This window comes from Argiope bruennichi, chromosome 1 (assembly GCF_947563725.1).
Source record: "Argiope bruennichi chromosome 1, qqArgBrue1.1, whole genome shotgun sequence".
Classification (NCBI taxonomy): Eukaryota; Metazoa; Arthropoda; class Arachnida; order Araneae; family Araneidae; genus Argiope; species Argiope bruennichi.
Window position 1 is genome coordinate 142,053,918 of NC_079151.1, and position 23,686 is coordinate 142,077,603.

The window sequence follows — 23,686 nt, forward strand, 5'->3', positions numbered from 1 at the left end:
CTCTAACTGCGCTCCTCGATTTGTCGCCAAATTCCCCATGTGAAACCCGCCAAATTTGAAAATAATTATTCGAAAGCGAAAACGTGCCAAATCTGTCCGACTGCTAACTCTAGTTGAAGCCTACAACTTTGTTGGAAAAGGCCCGACTCTCTTTCGCTACTATGTAAATAAGTCACGTGATTCAAAACGGGAGGCAATTTCTTTATCCGTTCGGTCCCGATCAGCATCAGACAGGGAGGGTGAAAAACCGGAGAAAAAACCTGGAAACAAGGTCAAATGGTTGTTAAGAAGCAAAGCAAAAGGGACGAGCGTTAGTTACAGCTGTTGTTCCTCCCAAATCAAGCTGTTTTTGTTTAATTATTTATTCATTTTTTTTTTGTATCTCTTCGGTAATTTTTTTTCATCACGACGGATGCAGATTATAAAACGGAAAAGAAAGTGCTTGGTTTTTCACTTCGGAGACATAAAATGGAAACTTTTTTTTGTTATAGTACTTAATCTTTTTCTTTTTGGTTTCGTTTAATTTTTTTTTCACTCTGTTTTGGAGACGTCTCCCCTCTACGAAGGAAAGAGGGGGAAAAAAGGAACTCTTGTTTTTATAATGTTCTCACGCATGTGTGTCAAATTAGTCTAGATTTTTATCCGCACGTTAAGACCGCCCCAAAATGCTGTTGATGGCTTCTCCCCCCCCCCTTCTTTTTCCAAGCTATGTTTTTTTGTTTTTCATGTGTTGATTCCAATTAGCGGCAGGAAGCTTAACTTTGGTTAAGGCATCTTTAACACTCGAACCAGAAAAAAATAATTGGAAAAAGTGAAGTAGTAAAACAATAATAAGAGAAATTTTTGAGCGACCATGTACATAAAAAAAAAAAAAAAATCGTTTTGTACTACCAATACATTAATTTAAAATAATTTTCGGTATTCTACTTAGGAGAAAAAAATATCTGCAATTAAATACTTTAATTAGCCATCAAATATATAATGACAAACAAACTTTTTTTGTGCATTCTCAAAGATGAAAGAGAGATGAAATTAAAAAGAAATCAATAGGGCATTGCCCTCACTGTGGAGATCTTAAGTTAAAGCATAAATTAAAAACCTTTTTGTTAACCTAATTATGTATAAAATATAAATCCTAAGATACTCTTTTTACTTTTAAGAAATAAATTGCAAAGCGTTAATCAATTCTTTTACAATAATGAGGTTTTAAAAATGCTTTGACTTAAAAATTCTATTGTTTCTTAGATGGAATATAAATTATACAGTAAATGCATAAATAATTAAATAAAAATGAATATCTTAGAAAAAATATTTTTGCTTCAATTAGTTCGATACCTTTAATTATTTCACAAAATTATTTTTAAAAAATATGAATAAGATAAGGCTGTATTTATTATTTGTTTATTTTAAATAAATCTTTTTTATTAAAAAGTTACATATATATTTTGATTATAGAAAAATATTCTTATAGACAATTCCAAGTATTGATTTTGAATAAAATAAAAAAGATTATGAGATAGCCTGAGACATTTTAGGTGAAATAACGATAACTTAATAAACTGTAACCGTTAAAAGTCACATTTTATGCTTATTTTTAATTTATAAAAAAAAAATTTTAGTGACAAAAATTAATGAAAGAAAAGAATATGCAATTTAAATTCATGGAAACACTCAAAAGCTACTGTTATAGATGAGCACGAAAAATTTCTTTTCATTTTTCTAATAAAAGGAAAGAGAAAAAAACTTAAACATCGACACATTCAATAATTTATTAAAAAAAGGGAAAAAAAGTTAAGATAAGCAGGCCAACATTTATGGTAAGATATTTACAAGCATTATGAAAAAAATCGTCCAAATCCCAATTTTCACTTTTACGACGGTCTTGGTTCTTATTCACGTTCTCTATCGCTCCACCCCATTTTAAATCACTTTAGCGGACAATTACAAGAGTCAGGTGGCGAAACCCATCGAGGGGAGGAGGAGATGTAAGTGGCTACACAACACACACCTCAAGTCAGCGCCGGGGGGCATCTCTATAACTTTTCCTTTAGAATCCGGCAGACGATTTTTCCCCTTTCATTTGAGTAGTGGAGGAGTGTGGGAGGAGGTGACACTCCACCTTCGGCTATCCTCATTAAAGAGATGGATGGGTGTCAGAGTGTCTGTAAAAAAACGGCAGCCCAAACGCTACGCCCCCTTTATCCGCCAAGTCGGTCGTTGGGCTATTAGGACAGCCTTTTAAATACCAGGTTGTTTGATACGTGTCGAAAACGGCAACAAGAAGAATGTGGTTGGAGACGAAAAAAAGAATGCGTAGCTCTCAGCTAAAAGGCACTTACTTTCTATGCTATGCGGAAATCGGTACTTAGGAAAATATGATATCGATACATAAGAAATATTTTTTTTGTGTGTGTGTGCTCTTTTTGCTAACGTAAGACATTTTTCTGGGTCTGTAGCGAATTAAGAAATGTAATTTTTTTATTCATGTACTTACACAAAAACAAAAAAAAAGATCTTGTTTTCTTTCTTATATAATTTATTTTGCTTATGAATATCATTAATACAACTAAAAAAAATTCAGATAATAGGAAAGGGAAAGGAAAGAACTTTTACAGCATAAAAAAAAGCACGTGTTCTTGCCATTGTCATACTCTTTCAATTAAAGTTTTCAGTTTGTTTAGTTTTTATACTACACTAGCTTCGTCTTTATTCTATGACTTAATACGTATACTAAATAAATTAATTACAAGCATATTACTGAAGAAAAAAAGAAACAACACTAAAATGAAAAATAATACGATGGATAACAAATATAAATAAATTTATGAAAAGCAAGTAAGAAAAATCTCCATAATAAGGAATGAAGGTAAGAAGCATAATATCTTCAATTTGCAACAAATATAATTCAGTATTTAATATAAAGGATATGTTTATATTCTGTATATTCTACGTAGGAAATGATTGTACATACATGGTTAAAAAAAACATGAGACACGATTTTTTTCTTTCTTTTTTTTTAAGATCAGTTATCACAGAAGTTTATTTTAATGAGTTCTTTAAATTTAGTGAAAGATAATAACAAATACTTATTCATGCTTAGAATGAGTGTTTTTATTTAATATTATAATATTGCTCTGCTCTATCAGTTATTAAAAAAAGATTTGAAAAATGCTAACAAATTGAGCCGGAAATTAAAAGTCCCAAATAATAGACTAAGTCTGCTAAATGCTTGCTCATTTTCAATTAGGGAAAAACAAGACAAGTATGGTGAAAAAGTAACAGAATAATTCTGGATATTTTTAAAAGAACAATTGTGAACAGAATAATTCTGAATATTTATTTTCATCAATTTATGAAGAAAAGAATATTATTCGATACGATAATAAATAAAAGCAAATTCTTCTATTAAATTAATTTTTCTTTTTTAATTCAAAGTAAAACTTCAAACCTTCTTCATTGAAAATAAAAAAATTAAAAAAAAAACTCTCTATCAAAAGTTTATCGCGATCTCAGAACTTAAAATCGCAAACGATTTTATGTTAATGGTATTTAATTTTTATTTATTAGTTTAATTCAACTACATTGTTACGTCCATGCTCAGAAAATTCAGGAACGTACAATGGCTCCTTTCTGAATCGAAGATCGTTGTCTGCGAAAGATTTAGAAAAAATAAAAAAAATAAAAATAGAGAAGAAACGAAATAAAAAAAAAAACCGTGCTCCACCTGGTGTGCGAAGTTAGGAAGTATACCTTTTCTTTACATATTCAATCTCCTTTGACTTGCCAATGAGATTTTACACAGATAATAGGCAGGGAAGGAAGAAAAATAAAATAAAGAAAAGAGAGTGAGCTAAAAAGAAAAAAAAAAAAAAGTTATCCTCCGTGCGTGACAGCTGTGCTGGGAATGAGGGAATTTCTGCGGTGATCGGGAGCAGACACTGGTTGGATGCAGATTCACGAGTGCTAGAAACACCCCTTCTGACACCCTCTCCCAGGCTCTTAATCTGATTAGGGTCTTTTCTCTTCGGGAAACCTTATTTTCTTTGCTACCCGTTCACATCGAGACTCACTCGACTTTTCCTCTCGCGCTTGTTGTTGTTTACTTCATCACGTGGTCTTAGGCTTGTTCATTCTTTTTAAATTTTGATTTCGTTTTAAGTTAAAAGGTTACCTTTATATATTAACTGAATTTTTATTTTTGAATACGATACGATTTATTACGGAAAATACGATTTCACTGGTATCAACTATAAAATATATATAAAAAGCTTTCATTATTTGAGGGTCGAAAACACAGAATTTAAAAAAAAAAAGTTAATGTATCTGAAAGAAGAACATTCATATATTTTAATATTTTGTTAAAATTTATTAAACATATTATTATATAATTAAATGTTGAGTAGAAAATTATTTTAAATCGATATAATTATATATGTATATATATATTGTTTTGTAATTGAAATGAATATTAAAACATTGATGAAATAGCTATGACAGTATATTTAAATTTTGTAGCTATAAAATCATATTTAGAAGAGAAATTTTTGTAGCAAAAAATTATAGAGCATTTACTAAATATGAAATAAATAATTTTTTACATAATTAATTATTTTATTTCATCACAGTATCTATTCCCTCGTCTCTGAGTGCATCTTAAAAATAAGGATGAGAAGCTTTCGGCATGGTGGTTAGTTCCCTTCTTCCTGGTGGGCCCAGAAATAGTGTGGGGGTTGGCTATCTCCTGCCCATAATAAAGAGACTTTCCTATGGGAAGGATTGCACCGAGGCCGGTGATGGCCCTTAGATTTCAACCATAATTCTCTACAATACTATTGCGATGTTATGGGTCACTCAGATTTACCTGAATGCCTTCTGTAGAGGCAGAGTAACTTTTGGGTTATCGCAATAGCTTTTTATTATATCACAATGCCAATATGACAAACTACTTAGAAAAAAGGTTCTTAAAAAATAAAATAAAACAAGATTTTAAAAACGTATTATTATCTCGAACAAAGTTAATAAACAATTAAAGATAATTGATTAATGTCTGAAATAGCTGCATAAGAATGTCTTTTCGCCTTTGAATGGTGTAAGCGAACATGATGTGACAAAATTGTGTGAATGATTTTTAAATGATTTTATTTATTATCTTTTAGATTTTTGTCTTATAAGACTAAAAGATAAAAATAGAAATAAACAATAATAAAAAATGAAACACACAACTAATCCACAAGCTTTGAGCTCTATCATTGATATTTCCATTGAATTATATATTCTGATTTATTGCCAGAATTTAAAAATGTTTTAAGCCCAATCTACAGAACTATTGCTAATTCACAGAATCTAAAACATAATGATCATTAAAATGATAATTTCGAGAATATTTAGAGCAATAACTGTATTCGAAATTTGAACAAAATTTATTGAAAAACAGCAAATTTAATGAAAACAAAAAAATACTTTAAAAAAAATTTAGTTATTGGAACCTAACACTGATGAAAACTAATATCGACCAAAAAAAATCTAACAATAGAAACATTTTTTTTTTTTTTTTCCTTTATAGGAAACTTTAAAAAAATATATTTATCAAAGAATGGCAATATTTTGAAACGCAATATTTTCAGATGTTTATATGAATTTTTTATATTGATTTTTAGAAGGGGAAAAAAAAAAAAAGCCCTAACAATAGTTTTGCAACGACTATTCTAAGCCATATGTTTACTTTACTAAAACATCTGGACTAACAAAATTTTATTCTGAAGCTTTTTTTTAATCTATTATTTCAAAAGTAATAAACGATGGCAGAGCCACGTTGCCATTCTGTTTTTCCCCGAGGCAGAAATTTTTAATTCCGGCAAGTTCAACTCCTCGTTGTGTTGTTACAAGGTGAACGTGATAGAGAGAGTCCTGTTTTTGTTCCGCTTGGGTTGTGGAAATCTTTGAGAGGTAACTCTAGCTCATGAAAGTGAGCGGCGGGAGCAGATGTTCAGGAGAGAACGAACCCCTCGCTCTATGAGTTTATTTTGCAATCCCAAAGGTTCAAAACATCGCGATGAACTTTTGGCGTTTCAATAAAAGTTTTTGGAGCAGTTGCAACTCATTGATTTAGAAACAATCCATCTCGCCAACTACATTTAAAAATTTGACAATAACCCTAAATTTTAATGGCATGATAGTCTTTTAGTAATCCAGCAAATTTTAAATTCGAGGAGTGAAGTCGATTAGAAATAATCTTTTTAAAATTAAAACCTACTTTTATTGAATAATATATAAATTTAAGCCGAAATGAATAGTAAAATATTTATAATATATTAATATATATTATAAAATATACCGAATGTCGATTAAAATATTTATACTGAAACAACATATAAAATATGCCTCATATAATAAATATTACAGAATGTAATTCAAAATCTACGCATCAACCGGTTTTTGAGTTTCAAAATGAATGGCGAGAATTTTCATTCATTTGTAGAAGCACGGTCTTTATTCTGATTCGAGAAAAATTCGTTTGTTATTAAGAGCTTTAAGCCTCCCACTCGCCCTTCTAAAACTGCTATACTATTGGAGTAACCGAATTGGAGAAATGCCGGATTATAGATAGACAACTAACTGATTCAGTTAGCAGATTTTGTGTTGTTATTCAGTTAGCAGATTTTGTAAAAATTTATCATGAAATATGTTTATTTTTTCTCCGGAAAACTGTTTTCGTTATCTAATTAATTGATTTATAACAACAAAAATATGAATGCGTTTTGATAATAGGCTGAAAGTTGGCGTTTGAACAAATATCGAAGCGAAATTTTTAACAAAAGTAAAAGTTAAATAAAGCAGGAGGGAACCTCGAAAAAAAATTATGAAAATTGCAATAGTGCAGAATTCTGAATTTCTACATAATTAAAGATAAGCTCTAACATAGTAACTATAATGACGAAATCTTTCTGAATAGTTATTTTGTGAATTTTAATATCTTCTGACGATTTTAAAATAAGATGTTTTGTTAACATTTTTTTTTTCTTTCTTTCTTTCTTTTTCAAACAGGAAAGGCTGGGGGATTTGAGAGAATAGGAATCTGCGAAAGTTTTCATGATCACAGCATTTTTCTATGCGATCACATTTGAGATCATAAATCAGTTTCAAAAGCCTTGATACAGATCAAGGGCTAAATACATTTTGAGAAAAGGGATAACTTGTTTCATTCTCTATACAGAAAGGCGAATTTATAACATGATAAAAATTTTGTTATCGCTACTAATAATAAAATGAGTGTGCGTGTGTCGATGTATATAGAAGACAGATCATTTTATCTAAGACTATCAAAGTTGCCATGGATTTGGAAATTGAAAATGTGCACCCTATAGGGATTTTTAAAAGATATTTTCTTCCCATAATTCATGAAAATAAAATTATTCTTCTAAATAATTCCAGTATAAAATTTTTAAATTTAAAAATTTTTCCAAATTTTTAAAATTATTTTTTTAATCTTATCAAAAATGTATTTTTTTAATTATACCAATTTAATTACCGTAAAAAATTTTTAATTTGAACAATTTATTAAAAAAATATTTTTTGCATAATTTTCAACAATAGATTTCATTGTTGCAATAAAATTCACAGCGTTTTCCTTCCTTCATAAATTATTTAATAGCACGCTATTTTCTCCTGTTGTTGAAACTAAGAGAGAAAAAAAAAATCTGTTTATTATCTGCGCAGTTTACATGGGTTTGAGAAAAAGAAGCTGTATTACTGCAAGTTATTAGACTGCAATTGCAAGTTGTTGCCAGTTATATTGCAAATTACTAGACTTCTGATTCAATGCACTGAGACAAGATTTCTTGAAATCAGTGTCGGTGTCTCAAGAAAATGGTGAGAAATTTAGGGGGTTTTGCGGTTCTTATTCTATGAACTGTAATTGAAACGAATTAAGGTAGGTGACTATGTTGAAAAGTTGATTTCTTTTGCGAAACTGTGGATTTTTTTATTTAATTATTTATTTAATATTCTTAATGTTTAAACAGGTTTCTTCATGAAATCGTTAGAATTTTGTTTCTAAGTCTATTTTTTCGGAAGTTACACTGATTTTTATATTTACATTTATATACGTTTTTTATGTTGTCTTAAATCTTTAGATGCTATTTTCTCAAATATAGAATATAATAGAATTTTCTTGAAACACTGATAGCATTCAAAATTCAAAGTGTATTTTTTTCCTTCGAATATGATGTAATAATTTCTCAATATATTCTGCAGTTCCTGAACTAGAAAATAAGTAATTTATTCATTTAGAAATATTTTATGGTTGTTTTAATACTTCAAGATGTGAAAAAAATTGTAAATTTCGTGTCATTTACCAGTCGAACGCAAGTATTTAAAGAATGGACAGAAATGCAGCTTATTTTTCAGTTCAGGAACTGGATAATATGTTCCTTAAGCCATCCGCAAAATTTTAAACAAATCATTTGATAAACCTCTAAACTAGAAGATTTTTGCTTCACATTTTTTTGGGGGGGTGGGGAAGTGGAAAATAGAAAAAATGCCATTATCCAAATGTTTAGAAATTGGAAAAAATGCCATTTTCCCCAATTTTTAAATATTTTTGACATTTAACTGATATACAGGGTTCCATACAGGTTTTACAGGTTTCATACGGGATATACAGGTTTTCATAAATGTATTTTTTTATCCATCTTTATTATGCAAATATTCAAAATTGTAACAGTTTTCGGACGTTTTTGAAAAAAATTCATCCCGAACGTAGTCACATACGTTAAGAAAATATTCTTGATTTAAGAACCTCCATTAATATTCGATAAATAACAGTTTTTAATTTAATTTTATTACAGTTGGTGCTCATTAATTTTCCTTTTTTTATACAATTTGTAATTTCTGGTCTGTCAGAAATTTTCTATCTGCAAAGGGAATCTTGAGAGGGAAAAATTAAAAAAGTCTTATATTAAAAACAAAATTCAATAAATATCTAGATAATACGAAAAACAAAATTCAATAAATATTTAGATAATACGAAAAAAAATAAATAAATAGAAATGGAATTTTTGTTTCATTTCTATTATTTCTAAACATTTTCAAGATATTTAACGAAATTTTTTAGCAAAATAGTTGCAAAAGTATTGGTGTCATTTACCGTATTAAATTAACACTTTCCGACACTCGGCTATACTAACAAATTATTACATAATGAAGCGAAAAATTTAAGATATAAATTGTCTGCAAAGGACGATAAAAGGGCATTTTGTTTTTTAAATCTGTACCTCAACGAAAAAACTGTTGAATAAAGGTTTTACATTTATTCAATAATTTCAGTAATAACTTAAAAATAACAATTTCCAGCTGTTTATTTATTTATTGTTAGATTAAGCATTGACAAATATTATGGTGGAATTTTTTTCCCCTTCGATTAACTGATGATTTGAACTAATCCACTATCTAGATTATAGTACTATGGGATTCCTATTGCATTAGATCAATTTACTGTAGTCAAGGTAATAAGAGGAGACAACTTAGTCCTCATAGCAAATAACTTTTAAATGGAATGAGTTCCAAATATGTTGCTTCCTTCTTTAAGCCATCTACTATAGGCTTAAAAAAGCGATAAATGAGGGGAAAATGTGCTACTTAATAAAATATACTATAGTAAATGTTTTTCATACTTGTTATTCACTGCTGAAAGTAATAATTTTAGCCAAAATATTATTGCAATCACATTCCAAATTTAAATGAAAGAAATTAGACAGATTCCAAAGTATTAGATATCCAAAAGTACTAGACAGATTCTTTTTTAAGTTGGCATAAAAACATAAGGAAGTTATTTATTTTTGTTTCGCTCAAATGTAATTTGAATATAAATAGATTAATCAGTCAGATGATATAAATGTAGATACCAATTATATACATTGGTACAGTGAATAACCATTGAACAGACATACTGCATCCATAAATTGTTCCAAACTTTAAATAATATTGCTTAGTAACTGTTTAATTATAGGTTTAAAAATATCCGGAAAATTCTTGGAAACTATTAAGATACGTGATTGATAGGAATTCCCATATTGAAAGAAGTGCCAAAAATATGCATGGACTTAGTCAAAATACATTATGTTGAAAATACACAGACTGTGCCTATATAACAAGCAGTTTTCTTCAAAATATATATTTCAAAATGTACCAATGTGCCTTTGCGTTCAAATCTTAGCTAACTGTAATCCGTTGCACTTATTAATATAAAATACTAAAAATTTTAGAAAATTGCATAAAATATGATAAGTATGTTAATATAATATAAAACACGATAATTGACGCAATTGGACTTGAAATCATGAAAATTGTAAAATCTCAAAATCTGTTTTACTTACTTTCCTTAATTTGTTAATCAAATTTAAAGGATTGAAGCTAAAAGAAACTGTATAAAGTAAATTGTGGTTAAGATTTTAAATGTTAAATTCGTCATTTCATAAATCATCATAGATTATTTAGAGAAATAATATAATATTTATTACCTGAAGCATTTTTTATAGATAAAAAAGAACAACATGTATAACTTACGCGAAGCAAATACTAAGTTATTCCTTCAATATCTCTTGTACGGGAAACATCCAACTTCGATCAAGATACTGATTCAGTTTGACCTTTTGCGATGCTCTTCACAGTACTACAGTCCTTCAATACATCGGATTCCTTTACACCATTGGACGTTCAGTCGCAGCAGGAGTGTCCTTGTTATGAATGTACGAACCTACTACGTTGCCACGTATACTAATCCCCTGTAAAGTGGCAATTCTAGAAACGACATGGCCTATTTAGTGATTGCAATAGAATAGAAAAATTTTCAAAAATTACACGTATAAATTTTTTTTAACGATTGTTCTTTTTACTCTATGTAAAAAATATAACTCGCAGGGAACTCTACAATTATCCAAGTAAGATGCTGTAACATCTTTATTAATCAATTCTTGACAGAGAGAAAAAAAAATGCTTTCCTACTAGTGAAGATTGTCAGTGATTTATTTGAAACATGGCATTGAAGAAACATGGCATTTATTTGAAACATGGCATTGAAGAAACATGGCATTTATTTGAAACATGGCATTGAAGAAACATGGCATTTATTTGAAACATGGCATTGAAGAAACATGGCATTTATTTGAAACATGGCATTGAAGAAACATGGCATTTATTTGAAACATGGCATTGAAGAAACATGGCATTTATTTGAAACATGGCATTGAAACATGGCATTTATTTGAATCATGGCTTTATTTGAATGTCGTGAAAATGCTTTTAAAAAAAGAAACCATTTTTGGAGATTTTAAAACATGTAATATTATTTCTTTGCCATTTTTAACAGATACCATATTTTCATATAGAAGTCTCGCTGGAAGAGTTTCAAATCAACAAAGCGTTTAAATGAATGTTTCATTTAATAGTATACTCGCTTTATTTAGATTTTACATAATAATTATTGCATCACATTTATTCTTCCAGAAAAAAATATTTCTCATTTTATGCTATTAATTCTTTCAAAAATAATAAGAGTTTCTAAAGTGCAGTAAACAATATATTAAAAATGATTGATCTAGATCGGTATTGCCAGCATAAAATGGGATACATCAATCAAAATTTCTTTATTTATTTCGAAAACGCATTTAGAAAAAACCCCGAAAGGATTTGCATCCACTTGACCAGCTTGCTTTACTTCAGATTCCATTCGAAATGATCAACGTGATTTCACCAGGGGGGAGGGGGGAGATAAATAGGAGTGATTCAAACTTCGTGAAATTTAAAAAAAAATGAATAAACGCCTTGATATTCGATTAGCATTCGTAATAATACCAAAAAGCAGAATAAATTTCTATTGCATTTTTCAATAGAACTTTTTAAACTATAAATCATGACTCCACACTAGATCAAGTATCCAAAGTTCAGGAGTCACATGAATTACATCCACTCCTAAAAACGATTCAGATGAATGCTTGAATATTCATCACGAACATGTATGACAAAATAACTTTAGCTGAGAGAATTTAATTAAACTTACCTTTGATAATATATTAAATAATACTTTCCTTTAAAAGTTAAAGAATCGCCTGTTTCCAGACATTCATTTGAAAGGGATGGGAAAGGAATCGAATATAAAAATGACAATTTTTTTTTAATAAATAATTTTTTGTTCATTAAATTAGATGTAAAAAAAAATCCTCTAACCATTTATGAATGATAGTTACTAAGTTTTTTTGAAGAAAAGGGCATTGTGATGAATTGATGATCGTTATGATTCGTGCAATGGAAGCAGGAGGACGTATGTTTTCGGGAACATTTCCCTAATGATCACATTTCACACAAAACAAACACGAAAGACAAGACAAGACCTCAACAGAACAGCGTCTCATCTCCTCATTTTAAAATCTCAATGCCGTATGGGATGCGTACCTAATCAGGCATCGCCATCTATTATCCAAAAAAGAAGATAGAGCAATGCAACTGCTACAGCATTGATTAATAAATCATATTTCTGATTTTTACCTAATTGACCGTAAAATTTATTTTAATTATTCCGTCATTTACCAATTCGTTGAAATGACGAACAATCGAATGAATAAAAATAATTCATCACAAGCTGATACTGCAAGACGTTTCAGCGTTTCTTGCATCTTAGCCACCAAACTTTAGTGGAAACGAAATCACCCCAACAAGAAAATTCTGTAAAAAGTTTATCTACAATCCCATATTATTTACATATAGCAAATTTAATCGACGATCATAATCTTCTTTAGTCATTTGCTAATGAAGGAATTAGTTGTGCAACATGTCTTTTCTCATCATTGTTCGGGCCGCGGTGGTAAGGTCTCGGCTTCGGAACTAGAGGGTCTCAGGTTCGAGGCCCGATTCCAGAGAAGAACCGCCGTTTAAGCGGGCCTGGTGAATGTTAAATCAGTCGTGGTAACGTCTTCTCGCTGTGGTGGTGTGGTATTTTGGAGAGAGGGTGCCAGCTCAGATGTCATCTTCGTCATCTGACAGCGGTTCAAAATTCCGATGTCTGTCCCCAAATAGCCCTAGTGTTGCTTTAAAAACGGGACGTTATTTTAACTAAACTAAACGGATCATTTTTCAGTAGCAGAGCGAAGAATAAGTAGCAATGGGATGATGTCTTCATCATATAGGTATATATGCACGAAGACCACCGAAATGCAGAATGTTCAATTATGGCTGGTTAATTTCTGTCACTTGGGGCCGAGAGTAATGAAGATCTGTAATTTCTATAGAGGAATCCAGATTTACTTTGGAAAGGTTCTAATCGACTCTAATCAAAAAAGAGCATGGAACCCGGTTTAAGTCTTGCTTTAGAGAAAAGGACAATTATAGTAGTGGTGAAATTAAGCTTTGGACTGAAATCATTTCGAGGGATATAGGTCTCCATATGGAAGAACTCTGACTGATGAAAGACATCGAAATTCTTTATTAATTTGTATGGCCATATGCTTGCTCTCATTGAGTCGTCCTTGTCAACGGACATTTAGAGGTGTAGCAGTGAATTTAAACATTTTGTGGTCCTAGGCAGTATGAATTATGAGAGACTTTTATTCCACCTTCAAACTACATATTGTCATTCGCGATACTGTAACTCCGCTTTTTTATTCCTCATGCAAACAACATAGCTACTAGCTATTAAGCGTAATCTTTTTTTTTTTTTTTTTTCTCTCCTAAGTTTCAACAATGGAAGAAAATAGAGTAATTAAATACTTGACAAAACAATGAAAACGGTTTGAATTTCAATGCAACAATGAAATATATAGTTACAAATTATGCAAAAATATATATATTTAAAATTTTTAGATGTTTAAGAAATATTATTATAATATAATTCATATAACTGAAAAAGCAACTTTTGAAAGTTGAAATGGCATAATAATAAATTTTGTGCAGTAACATTTTAGGGAATTCACACACCAAAATCTCTCATGCTTTTTTAATTAATTAAAAAAAATTTAAAGCCTCTCTCAGATGAGCCCTTACATTTTCCCAAGTTTATTTGTGACAAATTTGGCAGCTCCAAATCAAATGATATGGCATGTAGAACGCCGACAGACAGACTCACATACACACAGACACACATTTTCCTTTATTATTGATAGAGATGAAATACTTCATTGTATTCAATTCCAAAAAAATAAATTACAAATACGTTGATATGTGAAACTAAATTGTCTGTTTCAGGTTTATCATACTACCTAGAACCATAAAATCTCTCAACCTATCTTTCTTAATTAAGAAATTTGCTTAAACTTTCAAAATAATGCAAGTATTATTAATTCCTCCGACAACCATTCCCAGTAAAAATAATTAATTCAATAAAAAATTAAAACTTTTTTTATTCTTTACATCTTCTCCTATCGCACATCATTTATTTCTTAAGTAACTACGATATACTTCTTTTAAATATTATAAATATATTTTACCTGAATTCCTTTTTAAAATGCATAAAAAAAGAACATTCTACATTTTACAAGTTTTAAGATACAAATGAGTGAGTGATAATATTTTTCATTTCCTCATTACTTATATTTATAATCAGTTACTTATATTTACATTCTAAAATAACTTTTAAAATTACCTCTCCTTTTAACACTACATTTTCTACATTTCAGTATTCTGTCATTTCATTTCAAACATCTGTGCGTCTGAGTAAGATAAAAAGATGATTAAGTGACGAGAAAATATTATTTCTGGGAACAGTATTTTTAAAAATCCTAACCCACTCTAGCATATTGTATGATCTTTTTTTTCCTCCAGTAAAATATGCAACAATTTTGGAATTCACTATGGTATTTCTACCAGAAATATTAGAAAGATACCACTAACATGCAATCATTTTCACTTTACAATTGCATTCATTTTACAGGGTTGGCTTGACACAAATAAAAATGTCTCATTAATACAGACACATTAGTGTGTGTGCGTGCATGATGGAGGGATTCCTCATTAATGACCCTCAATTAAAAAAATAAAAATGAAGTTTTTAAAACCTCATTTTGCAAGTATTCCATTTTCTATTGAAAATTGTGAATTAGTAAATGCTTCCCAAAGAGCCAATGAGGTGAAAATGTAAATAATACATTTTAATTAATATAATGCTTAAGTGTTAAAATAATAATACTTATTAACAGAGATGGAATACATTTAAAAATAAATAAATCTAAATAAAAAAATGTCACGATTTGAAATTAAAATAAATATACAGATCGATGAAATGTATTTATAAATTTTAAAAAATTTCACTCTCAACTTTTTTTTTTACTTAAGATTTTTTACAACAGCTTTAGAACATTAGAATATTTAAAAAATAATAATGGAAGAAAAATTGCTTCAGTATTCACCTCACATGGAATTCCATATAAAAATAATTTCTATATAATAATAATAATAATAATATATATATATATACACACACAATTTCTATATATATATATAATAATTTCTCACAATTTTTTTGCTTTCCAGCTCTTTATCATTGGAAAGTAAAAAAAAACAGATAGGAAAAGCGCATCGACCAGAAAGATTTAATTTAAAATCTTATAAATATTTTTAATTGAATTTTCTTTTAGCTAATCTTTGCTTCATTTTCATATTTATTTTATAATTTTTGAGTCAAATTAGATTTATTTCCAGGAAAATGAGTTAGCGAAAGTTTTACCGCTACAAATAAATTAAAAATGAAAAATCCTTCTTTAAAGTAAAAGCGTCATTTTTAAAGCATTTTGCAGATACCATTTATTGTTCAGTTTCAGTCACAAACAGATCTTAACTCTTGTAATCTCCAACGTTCAACTTTCTTTTATTCAAAATGTAATGAGAACAGAAACTATTATTATTTGCGCAATAACCGAGAAGTTTCCTATTTCATGTAAGCACAATACACAATTATACACTCGGAGTTCTGCTAAAAGAACACGGTACAAGTAAAAAAAAAGAGTGATAAATTTTTTATTATTATTGTAATTGCTCTCTCTTTCTTAATGAAAGTACAAAGAAGTCTTAGGAATAAGTCTCTATAGGTAAAACATTAAGATTAGCTCAAGAGGCAAGAATCAACCATTGATAAAAGGTTGTCTTTTTAAATGGGAACACAGCAGGCATTCGCTCACTTTTATAGAGGTGGCTTTGTTGAAAGTTTTAGGGCAAATCATATTTCTATAATTAGACATACAAAAAAATCGAGGAAATATGGATGAATAAGTTATTGAATTTTTTAATGAAAACTCATTGCTTAATGAAAACATTAATTAGACTACATCATAATAATTTTTCTTATATATAAATAATTGTAATCACATTAGTCAAAACTAAGACTACATACTTATAAACAAAGTGTTGTGTTCGTGGGTCAACAAAAAGGAAATGCAGACAAACTTACTATAAAACGAAATCTTATTACATTATAAATAATATTATCAAATTAAAATTAACTTATTTTCATTCAAATTCTAGTAATTCTAAATTTTTTTAACAACAAATTCAAAAGTTCCAAAACATTGTTGTTGCCAATCTGAATTTTCAATTATTTACAAAATAATTTTAAACTATTCTCGAGTTATTTTTAAATGAAATATTTATAATTTATACCTCAACAGAAGAATGAAATGACCTTTTCATTTTATTTAATGATATCAATACTTATATAACACGAGAAAATTTGAATTTGAGTCAATTCACATAACTGACACAAAAATTAAATAATATTAATACATAACGATAAAAAGTTTAATAAACAATAAATTTGAAAATATTAAATACTTTTGAAAAAAAATTATTAAAAAAATATAATTTTTAAATTTAATAATTCAAAATTGAGATATATTAGCAACAATATATATCAGAATATTATGATATCTGCAGTATATTGATAAAAAAAATGTGATGGAAAATTAAAAGTGACTCAAATCTTTGAATCGAAATATCGTAGAGTGATAGGTTTAATTCGACTCTTATCCACACTTTCATTCTGTGCTTAATTTTGGGGAAAATGAAGGTGAAAGTGAAAATTTAAGTTAGAAATAAATATCAAATTAACCATTTTTTAAAAGTTATAACTAAAACTAACTAACTTTTTATTATTAAAGCACGTGGGTAAAATATTTGATAAAACAATAAAATTGGCTTATAATTCATTACATTAATAAAAAAAAATTACAAAATGGATTTAAAATGAAGTTAGGAAAAGAAACAAATTAGTTGAAGCTACCAAATGCCAACGTGAATGCTTGTGGATACTTGAAATATGAAGCTGTCTTCCTTACTGTACTCAGCCATCTAGTAGTTTTCAAAATGGTCAAAATATAGGATTGGATTGTGAGGTTTAGTGGCGCAAGAGCCATACCTGATCATACTGCGGATCAAAATATAGATCTCCTATCAAAAGCTGATTATCCGTATCATCAAAGCTGTCTCGGATATGTATTTATTTCTACATTATCAAAACATCAACAAGAAGCCTTAATTTGTCAAATACTTATGCATTTTTTGATCAAAAAATCAATTGCGTTTATAAATGAACACAATTGGTTAAAACAAATATCTAAAAGTAAAATGTTTACGTTACACATTTAAATATAATTTGAGCGTTAAAAGGCTGGATTAATTTATTTAAAAGCCTTACTGGTGAAAGCAATTTTTTTTTTAAAAACAAATGATGTAATATTACCTTTTTTTGAAAGAAATTTGTGAAAGGCTTATATTTATATTTTACTATAATATTATTGTAAAATAAATTAAATCCTATTAAATCCATTTAAAATAAAAATAGCTATTCACTTTCCCTAAAACGAAAGGCGTGTCAAGTAAGAATTTAAAAATATAAACAATGAAATTAGTAATGCAAATATTTTTATGTGCAATCCATGGATTTTATTGATGTCACTAGATTATGCACCAAACAACAATAAAACTTGTGAACCAAACAACAAATGAAAGAAGCTTATTTGCAGTAATATAAAAATAATGAATGTTTTGTGGTAAAAACCAGATTACTGATTAAATAGTAAACACTATGTGTAATATTTTAGAGTACGCAGATTTCACAGAGAAAAATTTCCACCATTTAACAATGTTAACACATTTTATCAAAAATACATTGTTTAGGTAGACATGTTTTGAAAACTTGAAAGTATTCAATAAACTATTATCTAATAAGAAATACAAGTCTTGGTTCTGTAGCGTCAGAGAATTAGCAGTAATTAAAAAAGGCAATATGGAAACAGCCCCTATCTCAGTTTGGGAGGTAAACTAAACAATAGAGGAAGCGCACCGGGCCCGTTCCTTTTTCAATGTGATTTTCATTCTCAAAAGCTTTGGAGGGGAGGGGGCAGGAGGGATTGGCCCATTTGTGTTGGGGACTCTGAGCAGTTTCGGGCTTAAAAATGCCAGCTGGTCGCTATTCATCTGTAAAGGCGGTAAGCGAACGCTTTCTGTCTCGTATTAAAGGCAGGCCTTAAAATTCGTCTGGCATGTTTTAACGCGCTTTTAAAATATATGGGTTAACCGAAAAAAAAATTTTTTTTTAATTTCTCCATAGGTTACACAAATATAAAGCCCCAACATGCACTTGGGATTGAAATAATAATTTCCCGAAGTCATTTAAAAATAAAAATATGAAACATTTCGTTAAATTGAAATTAGAAGTCAATTTTGATTTCTTATAATTTCTAATATTTTTATATAAAAATATTGTAACAGAAACAATTATTTTTCTAAAAATTTAGGTGAAATATTTAAGAAAAAGCATTATTATATGCATACATAATTTATAGCAAATTCAAAGCAATATATATACGTGTGTTGTGTGTGTTGTGTTGTGTGTGTGTCTTGCTTTTCTAGTAATATAAAGGAGAATGTATGTGTGACCGTGATCTGGTGATTTAATAAAAAAACTGCCAAATACAATACAAATATATTTCTAAGAGTAGAAGTGTGAAGCTTAAAGTTATTTATTTATTTATTTGAAATTTTCTTGAAAATTTTAACAATTAAGTCAAATTTTGGCGTCAGAAGCAATAACTTTAAAAAATATTATTCTGCCAAATTAAATTTAAATTAAAAAAATTATATTTTTATTGATGCCAATCAAACTTATTTGGCACGTAACTTTTTCCAGAAATCTGACATTTTTTGAAACGATTTTTTTTTTTTTTTTTGCATAATTTTTAAACAATATATTTCATTGTTGCTGTGAAATTCAAATCGTTTTCATAGTTTCATCAAATAATTAATCACCAAATTTTTTTCCATAGTTAAAAGCAAAGGAAGAAAGATAATTTTTAAAATCTTAGTAGTTAGCATTTCTATCTTTACTGCTGATAAAAATGAATGTGTGTTTTCTGTGTTTTTATATGTGTGTTGATAATCAATTGGGCAAGTCGTTTGACCTACAACTACCAAATCCGACCCATATATATCTTGGAGTGCAGGAATGTACACCTAGTAGTGATTTTTTTTTTTTTTTTTTTTTTGAATTTTAATCACTTGAAACTGAATTCTGAGGTTTTTCAGCTTTTAATTTCTGAAAATATTATTGCACAAAAATGATAGTTTCTAAATTTAAAAATTACCTTTAAGCTATGCCAATTTAGAAATCGTGCAATTTTTTTCTGATTCTTGGCATTTTTTAAAAACAATACCTCTGAAGTTAGAGGATAGATAGAACGATCATTTATCTTTTTAATAGCACTATGATATCATGATACTTTTCTCCATCAAAATGATTCACGTACACAATGATTAGAACATGTGTAAGGTAATTGAAATTACCCAGCTTTGATGTCTGGTAATCTGACGAAATCATGAAGGTGAGGTTAAGTGTAAAGGATTTAAATGAAATTAAAGATAACTAATATCCCTGACTAACAAGCTGGACCCCAAAGGCGACTAGTGAAAAATAAGAAACTTTTGTTACATTACTGCGAAAGTTAGAGATAGATTAATCAAGCTGCTACAGTTTTAATAGTGCCTTGAAATTATGGAACTTGTCTCCACTCATGTAAAAAATGAATGGAACAAGTGCATGGCTAGTGAAATAGCAATGCTTCAATGGCTATCACAATATAAAGTTTAAAAATACCTTTCTGAGGGAATCATGAACATCAAACTTATACATGGAATATTTAAAAGAAATGTAGAGCAAACAATATTTCAGCCAAACCAGCGGTCATTAAAGGTGGCAAGTCTATCAATAAAAGAATATGTATTGTTGTAACTGAAAAACAAAAAGATAATATAGGCGCAGCGGATTCCAAGTTTAAATCACCATGGCTTATATTTTTGAGAAAAAAATAAAAAGATTTAAAGACAAGTGCTCTTTGCTCACATATTACGACTTAATATTATTTCATGAAAATATTATTTCTAAATTGAGATCACTCTGATATGAAAATGAATAAATAAGTTACAACTAACATAAATTGCTAATGCATCATTTGACTTAAGAAAATATTGCGATTGATGGATTATTATATATATTACAGAAAATGTTACAATGATATCGTATGTTAAAATTATATGGACCAACCTTTACAGCATTTTATAGAAGTCTGTTGAGAATTATAAATCTAAAATTTATTTCAAAAGATGTGATTATGAGCATTATATCTGAAACCTCAGAGTATGAAATTAGATACGAATGGTACATTAGGTAATATTAATTTAAGTAGAAATTATTATTACACATATATACACCCATCTTTCTTATATATATGTGTGTGCATGTATTTTATTTTACCGCTTTGTATTTAAAAAAATCTAAAAAATTCAAAAAATCTAGATTGTACACTTATTTTCAACTAGCCAGTACCCGCCGCGTTGCTGCTGCATAAGAAATAATTTTGGAAATATCGTTTGAAATTTGAGATAGTTATCTTGTTTAATTAGGAATGATAGAAAGAAAATTATTTATTTTCTGGTCGACAATGAATATATTCAATGAAAGTGAATGATGTATAAAGGAGAAGTATAAATAATATTTATTCTTTTTTTTTATTATTATTATTCAAGTGCTTCAGGGCAGACAATATTTTTTGTTTTCCGGTCTTCAGCAAAAACAAATAAATTTGTGGCTGTTCGATTCGGAAGCATCCATCAAATATCTGGCCACGTGAAAAACATGGATTTTCTAGGCTCAAAGCAATAAGTTGGAAAAGTTTTATCGCCATCGAATGAACAGTACGGAAGTGCATAAAATACGAACGAACAAACATTCATTTTTGTATATTAGATATAATAATTGTATAATAACCTATAACCTATAATAATAACCTATAATATATAACCTATAATATAAACCTATAATAATAACCTATAATAACCTATAACCTATAACCCTCGCGCACATGCAAGCAATTAATTGCCAATGTTTTATCGCAATCGTATTAATCGGCAGCGCACAAAATACAAACAAACAAAAACTCATTTTTGTATATTATATAATGACTAATCATTTTCATTTTGTTTATTAAGAAAAATAGAAATAATTAGTTTTGTTTTAAAAATAAAAAGTATCTTACAAAAAATGCTTTTTTAAAAATTAAAATTATAAGTGATATAAATTAAAAATTACAGTCCTACAATCGTATTTAGTTCTATAATACATATGAATGAATTTACTTCCCAAATAGAAAATGGGAAAAAACAAAAATTCAAAAACTTGGACCTTACATTTATATTCAATAAATACTAATCATTTCTATTTTGTTTATTATGAAAAAATAGAAATAATTAGTTTTGTTTTAAAAGTAAAAAGAATCTTACAAAAAATGTTTTTGAATTAAAAATTATATAAATAAAAAATTACAGTCGTACAATCTAATTTTGCTTTATAATATATATGAATAAATTTACTTACCAAGTAGAAATGCGAAGAACAAAAATTCAAAAACTAGACCTTACATTTATTTCCAATAATCACTAATCATTTCCACTTTGTTTAGTAAGAAAAATAGAAATAATTAGTTTTGTTTCAAAAGTAAAAAAATATCTTAAAATATTTTTAATTAAAAATTATATTGATATAAATTTAAAATTACAATCTTATAATCGAATTTTATTCTATAATACGTATGAATAAATTTACTTACCATGTAGAAAAGGAGAGAGAAAAAATGTGAGTGAATCATAAGTTTCAAGTTTCAAAAAGCAAGTTCAAGTTTTCAAGCTTTGCAATTTCTTTGCAAAAGTCATAAATAAACTTTGCTTTTTTAAAAATTAAAATTATAAGTGATATAAATTAAAAATTACAGTCCTACAATCGTATTTAGTTCTATAATACATATGGATAAATTTACTTACCAAGTAGAAAATGGGAAAAAACAAAAATTCAAAAACTTGGACCTTACATTTATATTCAATAAATACTAATCATTTCCATTTTGTTTATTAAGAAAAATGAAATAATTAGTTTTGTTTCAAAAGTAAAAAAATATCTTAAAATATTTTTAATTAAAAATTATATTGATATAAATTTAAAATTACAATCTTATAATCGAATTTTATTCTATAATACGTATGAATAAATTTACTTACCATGTAGAAAAGGAGAGAGAAAAAATGTGAGTGAATCATAAGTTTCAAGTTTCAAAAAGCAAGTTCAAGTTTTCAAGCTTACAATTTCTTCGCAAAAGTCATAAATAAACTTTGCACGTGCGTTCAAGTCCTGGTGGCATTTGCCAGACCCGTCCCAAAACTTCTTCCCGAAACTCCTTCGTTTCGAGGTGGTTGTTGGTGCATAACAACTATTGATCGATTATATCGATGACTGTACCGATTTCCCTCTTTCATTCGCAGCGCAAATGGGCCGAATCGTAAGGGATCTGGACAGTAAAGGGGGGTGCGGTGTGATTTCGCTTAATGCCTCCTCCAAGCACGAGAGATACACAATAGATGGGATTTTACTCCACTGCTGCAATCGCATCAATTCGTGATGTTAATGCTCTCTGACTCATGCTCGGATATGTTCCCGTTCGAATTGTGCACATGACACTACTAGTATTCCATTGTTATCGCAATACATTCAACACTGATGATGATTGTATTGATAATTTAAATTTTATTATATCTTCTCGCAAGTTAAAAAAATATATATATGAGAAGAATTAAAAATATAAATGACTTAAAACGGAGATAAAACATTAATAACAGAAATAATAACTTTTTTGAAAATTTAAAGGCATTGTTTCTTTCTCAACTTTTTTGTATACTTGAATAATATTGATGATTTTATATTTAACTTCGTTATAAAGAAAGGAATCGAATATGCATCTTCGCCCATTTAAAATTGTCTTATTTGGGAATAAATTTGGTATAATTTGTTACAAAAAGGAAATGGCATTTCTCTCTTTTAGGCAAACGTTTACGTATTAAAAATATTCCCTCCTCTCTGTCTTCAGTCACAGTTAGTATTCACGGAATCAACCAAATAATAATAATAAAAACAAAAACAAAAACAAAAACCTGTTTATCACATTTTTCAAAGAGCAAAAAAAAAAAAAAAAAAAAAAAAAAAAAATTTAACAAATGTTTTTTTTAAATCAAAAAGTCATATTGATCATAGAAATAGTCATATTTGGAGAACATTTACATTTATGTTCAGAACTTAAACATAATTACCTTTATACAAATATATGCATAG

At 28.4% G+C, this 23,686-nt stretch overlaps 1 protein-coding gene across 2 annotated transcripts in view; it reads right to left on the reverse strand.

The window, feature by feature from the left end:
- Positions 1-22,216, reverse strand: part of LOC129976488 (methylcytosine dioxygenase tet3-B-like) — a 92,962-nt gene extending 70,746 nt beyond the window's left edge. The window contains exons 1-2 of one of the 2 annotated variants that reach the window (XM_056090212.1): positions 22,137-22,216; positions 10,564-10,797 (exon numbers count right to left, since the gene is read on the reverse strand). The gene's annotated coding sequence lies outside the window, so the exon portion shown is untranslated. The remainder of the gene's footprint in view (positions 1-10,563; positions 10,798-22,136) is intronic. The other variant, XM_056090296.1, reaches the window with a different exon arrangement.
- Positions 22,217-23,686: the final 1,470 nt, after the last annotated feature.